The sequence below is a fragment of the Felis catus genome, chromosome B2 (genome assembly GCF_018350175.1).
Source record: "Felis catus isolate Fca126 chromosome B2, F.catus_Fca126_mat1.0, whole genome shotgun sequence".
Taxonomy (NCBI): domain Eukaryota; kingdom Metazoa; phylum Chordata; class Mammalia; order Carnivora; family Felidae; genus Felis; species Felis catus.
This window is the reverse complement of record NC_058372.1, coordinates 127,838,360-127,845,631: the sequence shown is the minus strand read 5'-3', so window position 1 is coordinate 127,845,631 and position 7,272 is coordinate 127,838,360. Positions and strand designations below refer to the sequence as shown.

The following is a 7,272-nucleotide window of genomic DNA, read 5'->3' as shown; positions in this document are numbered from 1 at the left end:
GAGAAATTATCCTTCAAAATTAAAGCTATAATTAAGACATTTTTCAATTAAAATAGAGAGAAATTAATGCTAGCAGAACTGCGTTATTTAAAATGGGAAGTTTTCCAGAGCAGAGGAAAATTGCAGCAGATGGTATTTCAGATATACCAGGAGAAATAAAGAGCACTGGAAAGGATAAGTACGTGACATGTGAGTTCATATAAATATATGTATTTTTTGCTTTTTTATTGGCTTCTTTAAAAAATGTGCATAGTTAAAACCAAATGTATATTACTATATTGTTGAAATTATGGTATATATAGATGAAAACAATGCAAAGAAGGGAGAGGTAGCAGAACCATATTGTTGGAAGTTTCCTATATTCAACTAGAAGTCATTCATTGTGGAATAGGTAAATTTTGATCAAGTTAAAGTAGCATGCTATAGGGGCACCTGGGTGGCTCCATACGTTAAGTGTCCAACTTGGGCTCAGGTCATGATCTCACGGTCCGTGAGTTTGAGCCCCACGTCGGTCTCTGTGCTGACAGCTTGGAGACTGGAGTGTGCTCCGGATTCTAGGTCTCCCTCTCCCTCTGGCCCTCCCTGCCCCTCGCATTCTCTCCCTCTCTCTCAAAAATAAATAAACATTAAAAAAATGGTTTTTAAATAAATAAAAGTAGAGGTTCTCTTACATCTACCGCCTAAGAGTCGCGCTGTAAGAAGCAACAACCTCTCCACCTCCTCTCTGCCATCTTCTCCGCAGCCACAAAGCAACAACCTTGTGTGAATGCATCTCTATCCACATTGGCCAGGCTGGTGTTCAGATCAGCAACACCTGCTGGGAGCTCTATAGCCTGGAACATGGCATCCAGCCTGATGGCCAGATGCCAAGTGACAACACCATTGGGGGAGGAGATGACTCTTTCAACACCTTCTTCAGTGAGACAGATGCTGGCAAGCATGTGCCCAGGGCAGTGTTTGTAGACCTGGAACCCACAGTCATTGATGAAGTTCGCACTGGCACCTACTGCCAGCTCTTCCACCCTGAGCAGCTCATCACCGGCAAGGAAGATTCTGCCAATAATTATGCCCAAGGGCACTACACCATCGGCAAGGAGATCATTGACCTTGTCTTGAATCGAATTCGGAAACTGGCCGCCCAGAGCATGGGTCTTCAGGGCTTCTTGGTTTTCCATAGCTTTGGAGGGGGAACTGGTTCCAGGTTCACCCCCCTGCTGATGGAATGTCTCTTTGTCAATTATGGCAAGAAGCCCAAGCTGGAGTTCTCCATTTACCCAGCTCCCCAGGTTTCCACTGCTGTAGTTGAGCCCTACAACTCCATCCTCAGTACCCACACCACCCTGGAGCACTCTGATTATGCCTTCATGGTAGACAATGAGGCCATCTATGACATCTGTGGTAGAAATCTTGATATTGAACGCTCAACCTACACTAACCTCAATAGGTTGATTTGTCAAATTATGTCTTCCATCACTGCTTCCCTCATATTTGACGGAGCCCTGAATGTTGATCTGACAGAATTCCAGACCAACCTGTGCCCTATCCCCCATCCACTTCCCTCTGGCCACATATGCCCCTGTCATTTATGCTGAGAAAGCCTACCATGAACTGCTTTCTGTAGCAGAGATCACCAATGAATGCTTTGAGTCAGCCAACCAGATGGTGAAATGTGACCCTCGCCATGGTAGATACATGGCTTCCTGCCTGTTGTACCATGGTGATGTGGTTCCCAAAGATGTCAATGCTGCCATTGCCACCATCAAGACCAAGCGTACCATCCAGTTTGTGGACTGGTGCCCCACTGGCTTCAAAGTTGGCGTTAATTACTAGCCTCCCACTGTGGTACCTATGGAGACCTGGCCAGAGTACAGAGAGCCTTGTGTGTGCTAAGCAACACCACAGCCATTGCTGAGGCCTGGGTTCTCCTGGACCACCAGCTTGACCAGATGTATGCCAAGCGTGCCTTTGTTCACTGGCATGTGGGTGAGGGCATGGAGGAAGGAGAGTTTTCTGAGGCCCGTGAGGACATGGCTGCCCTTGAGAAGGATTATGAGGAGGTTGGTGTGGATTCTGTTGAAGGAGAGGGTGAAGGGGAAGGAGAGGAATACTAAAGTTAAAAATGTCGCAAAAGTGCTGCTTTTACAGGGAAGCTTATTCTGTTTTGAATATTGAAAAGTTGTGCTCTGATCAGTTAATTTGTATGTAGCAGTGTATTCTCTAATATACAATTTCTGACCTATGCATTAAAACACAATGCTTCATTATAGATCCAAGCTGTACATTTCTCTCATGGATTTGAATAAAGTATTCCCTGTCTTAAGTGAAAAAAAAATTAAAAAATAAAAGTAGCATTTATAATCCCTAGAGCCACCACTAACAAATTGGCAAGATATATGTTAAAAAGTAAATACAGGATGCAAAATATTTGCTCAACACACAGAGAGAAGCAGGGAAAGGAGGAGTAGAGGAACAAAATAGAAATGAAACAAATAAAAATAACAACAAAGTGGCAGACTTAAAGTCCATAATAGACATAATTTTATTAAATGTGAATTGACCAAATACACAAAATAAAAGACAGAGAATGTGAAACTGGATTGAAAAGGCAGGACTCTATGCCATGTGGCCTAAAAGAGGCCCCCTTAAATACAAAGATGCAAATAGGCTGAGAGAAAAAAGATAGAAAATAATGTGCATGCAAACAGCATGCATAAGCAAACTGGAGTTGCTGTATTGATATAAGACAAAATAAACTTCTAGCCAAGGAATGTGACTGCAAAAAAAGTGAAACATTTTATCAAGTTGAAAGAGTCAATTCAACAATTGTAAATGCACGCACATCTAATAACAGATCTCCCAAAACTGGCAGAAATAAAAGGAGAAATAGAGGAAATAAATTTAAAACCATAATAGAACATTTTCATATTCCTCTCTCAGTATTCAATAGATAGGAAAATCAGGAAGAATATAGAAGACTTGAATGACACTATCAACCAACTAGTTGACACACACAGAAGACACCACATAAACCAAGAAGATCTACAATCTTTTTAAACATATATGGAGTATTTGCCAATACAGACCATAGGCCATACAACAACTGCCAATAAATTTAAAAGATTGAAATTGTACAAAGTGTATTATTTAATAACAAAAGGAAACTTGAATTCAAACATAAACATATGTGGAAATTTGTCAAAATGTTATGAAATTAAATAATTTGGAAAGTAAATAAGTTTTTAGAAACCAAATTAACAAATTAGCCAAAAACTAAATCAAAAGGGGAAGTAGAAAATATTTTGAGATGAATGCTAGCGAACACACATAATAGCAAAATTGTAGAATGGAAATAAAGCAGGGCCAAAGGGAAATTTGTAGCAACCCATGCTTACCTTAGAAAAGAAGAAAGATCTAGAATCAATGATATAAAATTTTAACTTAAAAAGCTAATATAAAACCCTATCTAAATAGAATGAATGAAACAAAAAAAAGAGTGGAAATTAATGAAATAGGAGTAAATCAATAGGGAAAATATGTGAAACAAAACGGTGGCTTTTTAAAAATTTTGATAAAATTGGTAAAACCCTAGCTCATTTGATCAATAAAAAAAGACACAAATTATCAGTATCAGGAATGAAAGAGATGAAAGAGAGTTTTCCATAGATATTAAAAGGATCATACATGAAAAACTGTATGCCAATAAATTAATACTTAGATTAAATGGATAACTTCCTCAAAAGAAACTATTAAAATCTGACTCCAAGAAGGAACAGAAAATCTGAATGTCCCAGTGCCAATTAAAATACTGAATTCGGGGCGCCTGGGTGGCGCAGTCGGTTAAGCGTCCGACTTCAGCCAGGTCACGATCTCGCGGTCCGTGAGTTCGAGCCCCGCGTCAGGCTCTGGGCTGATGGCTCAGAGCCTGGAGCCTGTTTCCGATTCTGTGTCTCCCTCTCTCTCTGCCCCTCCCCCGTTCATGCTCTGTCTCTCTCTGTCCCCAAAATAAATAAACGTTGAAAAAAAATACTGAATTCATAACTAAAATGCTTTTTACAAAAAAAATTCCAAGCCCAGATGGATTGGCTGATAAATCCTACCAAACATAAAAGAAATAATATTAATCCTACACAAATGCTATCAGAAAATGGAAAAGGGGGATATGTACCAACTTGCATTATTCCTCTGGCAGAAAAATCAGAAAGAAAAAAAAAATTACAAGACAAAAAACCCTACAAATATTCCCCAGAAGTTCAGCTGCAAAAATCCTTAATGACATCAGCGAATTAAATACAATGCAACACAAAGAGTGTAAGAAGGGGAACAAAATATTTGCATTTGAGATGAAGTATGCAAGTTGGAAAAATTCCAAATGAAAGGAAGAAACATGAAGAGCATCACTTTAAAGTCAGGTAGAGGCAGATTCACATTCTGCCTGCATTATAACTCTGGAAGCTTACTACAATTCTGTGTACCAACTCTAAAATGGGGAGAAGAAAACTCACGTCATCGGATTGTTGTGAGAAATAAGTAATAGATAATGTATGAACACTACTTACAACAGACCTCAGGCTATGGAAGAAGTTCAATAAGTTTTAGATACAGAAATGAGGCTGAGAAAAGCGTGAGAAGGAGCACAGAATTAGAACAGCACGGACCTGTTTTGGTAAAGACCAAGATACATTCTTCTTTTCCTGGATGACTCAACGTGAAGTAAGGGAATCAACTCTTGAGATGGGGAATAAGAGGCCATATTTTGAAGATTTTGCTAAGTAGAATGTGCATTTTATCCCACATCTATCAATGGATAGTTGAAGCAGGTTGCAAAATATTCAAAACTTTAAGAATGGTCTGACAAGTGTAGATAATGGGTGGGAAAGTTAAGATATTAGTGTGTGCATATTTCAGTAGTTTGGGCGAGGAAACAGACCTTAAACAGAAGAGAGGGATCTTGCTTTCTGGGGACAAAGAAAGAGACAAAATGGTTCTGAGCTTGTATCTGGATAAACAGAAAGATTGTCATTATAAAATGAGATAGAGGAAGAAGCGTAGGCAAAAAAAAAAAAAAAAGGTTCAATAAGACACTTATGATATGAAAGTGATCCGACTCTCCCTTTCTGGGTATAGTATGCTTTGCAGACATGAGAACTTTCTGCTCTTTAAACAAGTCATTTAACTTGTCTAAGCTTCAGATGACTCATTCTTTATTGAAACAGAAAATGTAAAAAGAGAGAGAGGAATTAACAAACCCCAGACATCATCCCAGAATTGCTATATTGCAATGAGGATAAAGACCTATGTCAACATGAATATTACTGTTATTACCCAAATGGCACATAATCTAGTCATATAGAGCATTTACTTAAGCCAGGCTGTTTTCTGGTGTAGAGCATGCTTTTCTTATAGCCAAAGGCAGACTCTGTGTTGACAGGGTTCTCTAAAGTCATAGTTCAGGGAAGCATCCTTTGTTCTCATGAAAGAGAACACTTTGTTCTCTCTCGTCATCTCTTGACTTCAGAATTAAACACTGTGAAAATGACTTGCTCCAGGTTTAGGCCAACTCTCTTATGAATTAGAAGCAGGGGGTGGAGGGAAAAGAAGGAGAGAGATTTACAAAATACATGTGTTCACGAATCAGGAGATTAAACATTTGCAAAAATGACTGCAGTGCAAGGGAGTATGTGTGAATATCATGACATTGGTTGCTGAATCCTCCTGGATTTGATAGGAGAGAGGCACCATTTTGCTTCTGACTGGATCACACGAGAAAGACTTCAGGGAGAAAGTGGCATTAAATGAGCTCTTAAAAAAAAAGTGAACATTCATACTAATCTCCCTTTTATAAAGCCTCCCCTTTTTTCCTTCTTTATCTTATACCATCTCCCCCATGCCTCTGATCCAGGGTACCTCGTGTTCTTTCTGTTTCTCTCTCTCCCCTCATCAAAATCCACCGCCAACTAGAAAGTTGAGAGAACCATAAGTAAGTGCTAAAACCAGAAGTGTTACAGCTGCCTTCTTCCCTGGGTACTTATAGTTTAACACATAGGGAACAAAATTGATAAATATCTAATGGTAAAATTTCAAAAATTGATAATATTAGCAAAGGTAATTTTTAGGAGAAGGCTTTTGCCAGCACCTGGGAAATCAGTTCTGTCTACCAATTTTAAGTGGCTCACAACCTGCAGCTACATTCTAGTGTGAGTCAGAAAAATATCACAATGGCAACTGGAATGTGACATTTGGGGGGGGGTGGTCATCCTTAAAAAGATCAAAAGAAAACAGCACCTTATTATTATACACCATGCCCATGTCCATACAGAACCCAAATAGTTTATAAGAGGATGTGAAAAAAAAAAAAAGACTGTAAAGGCTTTCGCTTGGATTGTGTCTGGAGCACTACAAGGTCAAAACAAAACAAAACAAAACAGAAACCATTTACGTACCTCCCAGGTATACAGAAATGAACATCACGGACACTTGCTTTTTGAAGTGTTGACAAACCTGAATGTTAACTTGGTAGCTATGCCCCGCAGTTGTTCACGGCCAAGTCGTTATTAAATTCCTCCTTAAAATATCCCATGGGTTGAGTGAAGGGAATATTTTGATAAGTGCCTGGAATTCCACTAGAAATTTGTATACTGTCTCTGTACTTGAGGCTAATAAAGATATGCCCTCTGGAACTTCCCTAAATGTGGTTTCTATGAGGTTTCCTTTTGTTTCCTTTTATTCTGTTTGCAGGAAACTTTTCTTTAGCCACCTGGACGTCATAGCAGCATGTGTTTCTCTGCATTCCCGTAAATGCGTTTGCCTAATGGCTAATTAATAAATCAAAAGAATACCTAATTTCCCTCCCTCGAGGTAGGAGTTTCTACCAAAAATGTTCGCTGAAACATGTGGTTTTAAAATTTTTTATGCATGAAAGACAAGGATCTGGTGGGTGGTCGGTACAAGTCGGTGGTCACAATGAAAACCAGAGAAAACTGAAAAGCGTCTTGTTTCTTGTAGGAAACACGACGTATATACTTAGAGATAAAAGTATGTAAAGACCCAGGTTGGGCAGCGAGCTTCTACAGAAAATGTAAAGGGGTGCGTGGGTGGCTCAGTCGGTTGAGCGCCCAACTCTTGGTTTCAGCTCAGGTCATGATCTTATGGTTATGAGTTTGAGCCCCACATGGGGCTCTATGCTGACAGTGTGGAGCATGCTTGGGATTCTCTCTTTTTCCCTTTTTTCTGCTCCCCGCCTGTTCATGCTCTCTCTTTCTCAAAATAAATAAA

General features: G+C 39.4%; 1 pseudogene; it reads left to right on the top strand.

Annotated features, from left to right (window-relative positions):
• The first annotated feature begins 824 nt into the window (after positions 1 to 824).
• On the top strand, positions 825 to 2,124 carry LOC101089614 (annotated as a pseudogene).
• The last annotated feature ends 5,148 nt before the right edge of the window (positions 2,125 to 7,272 follow it).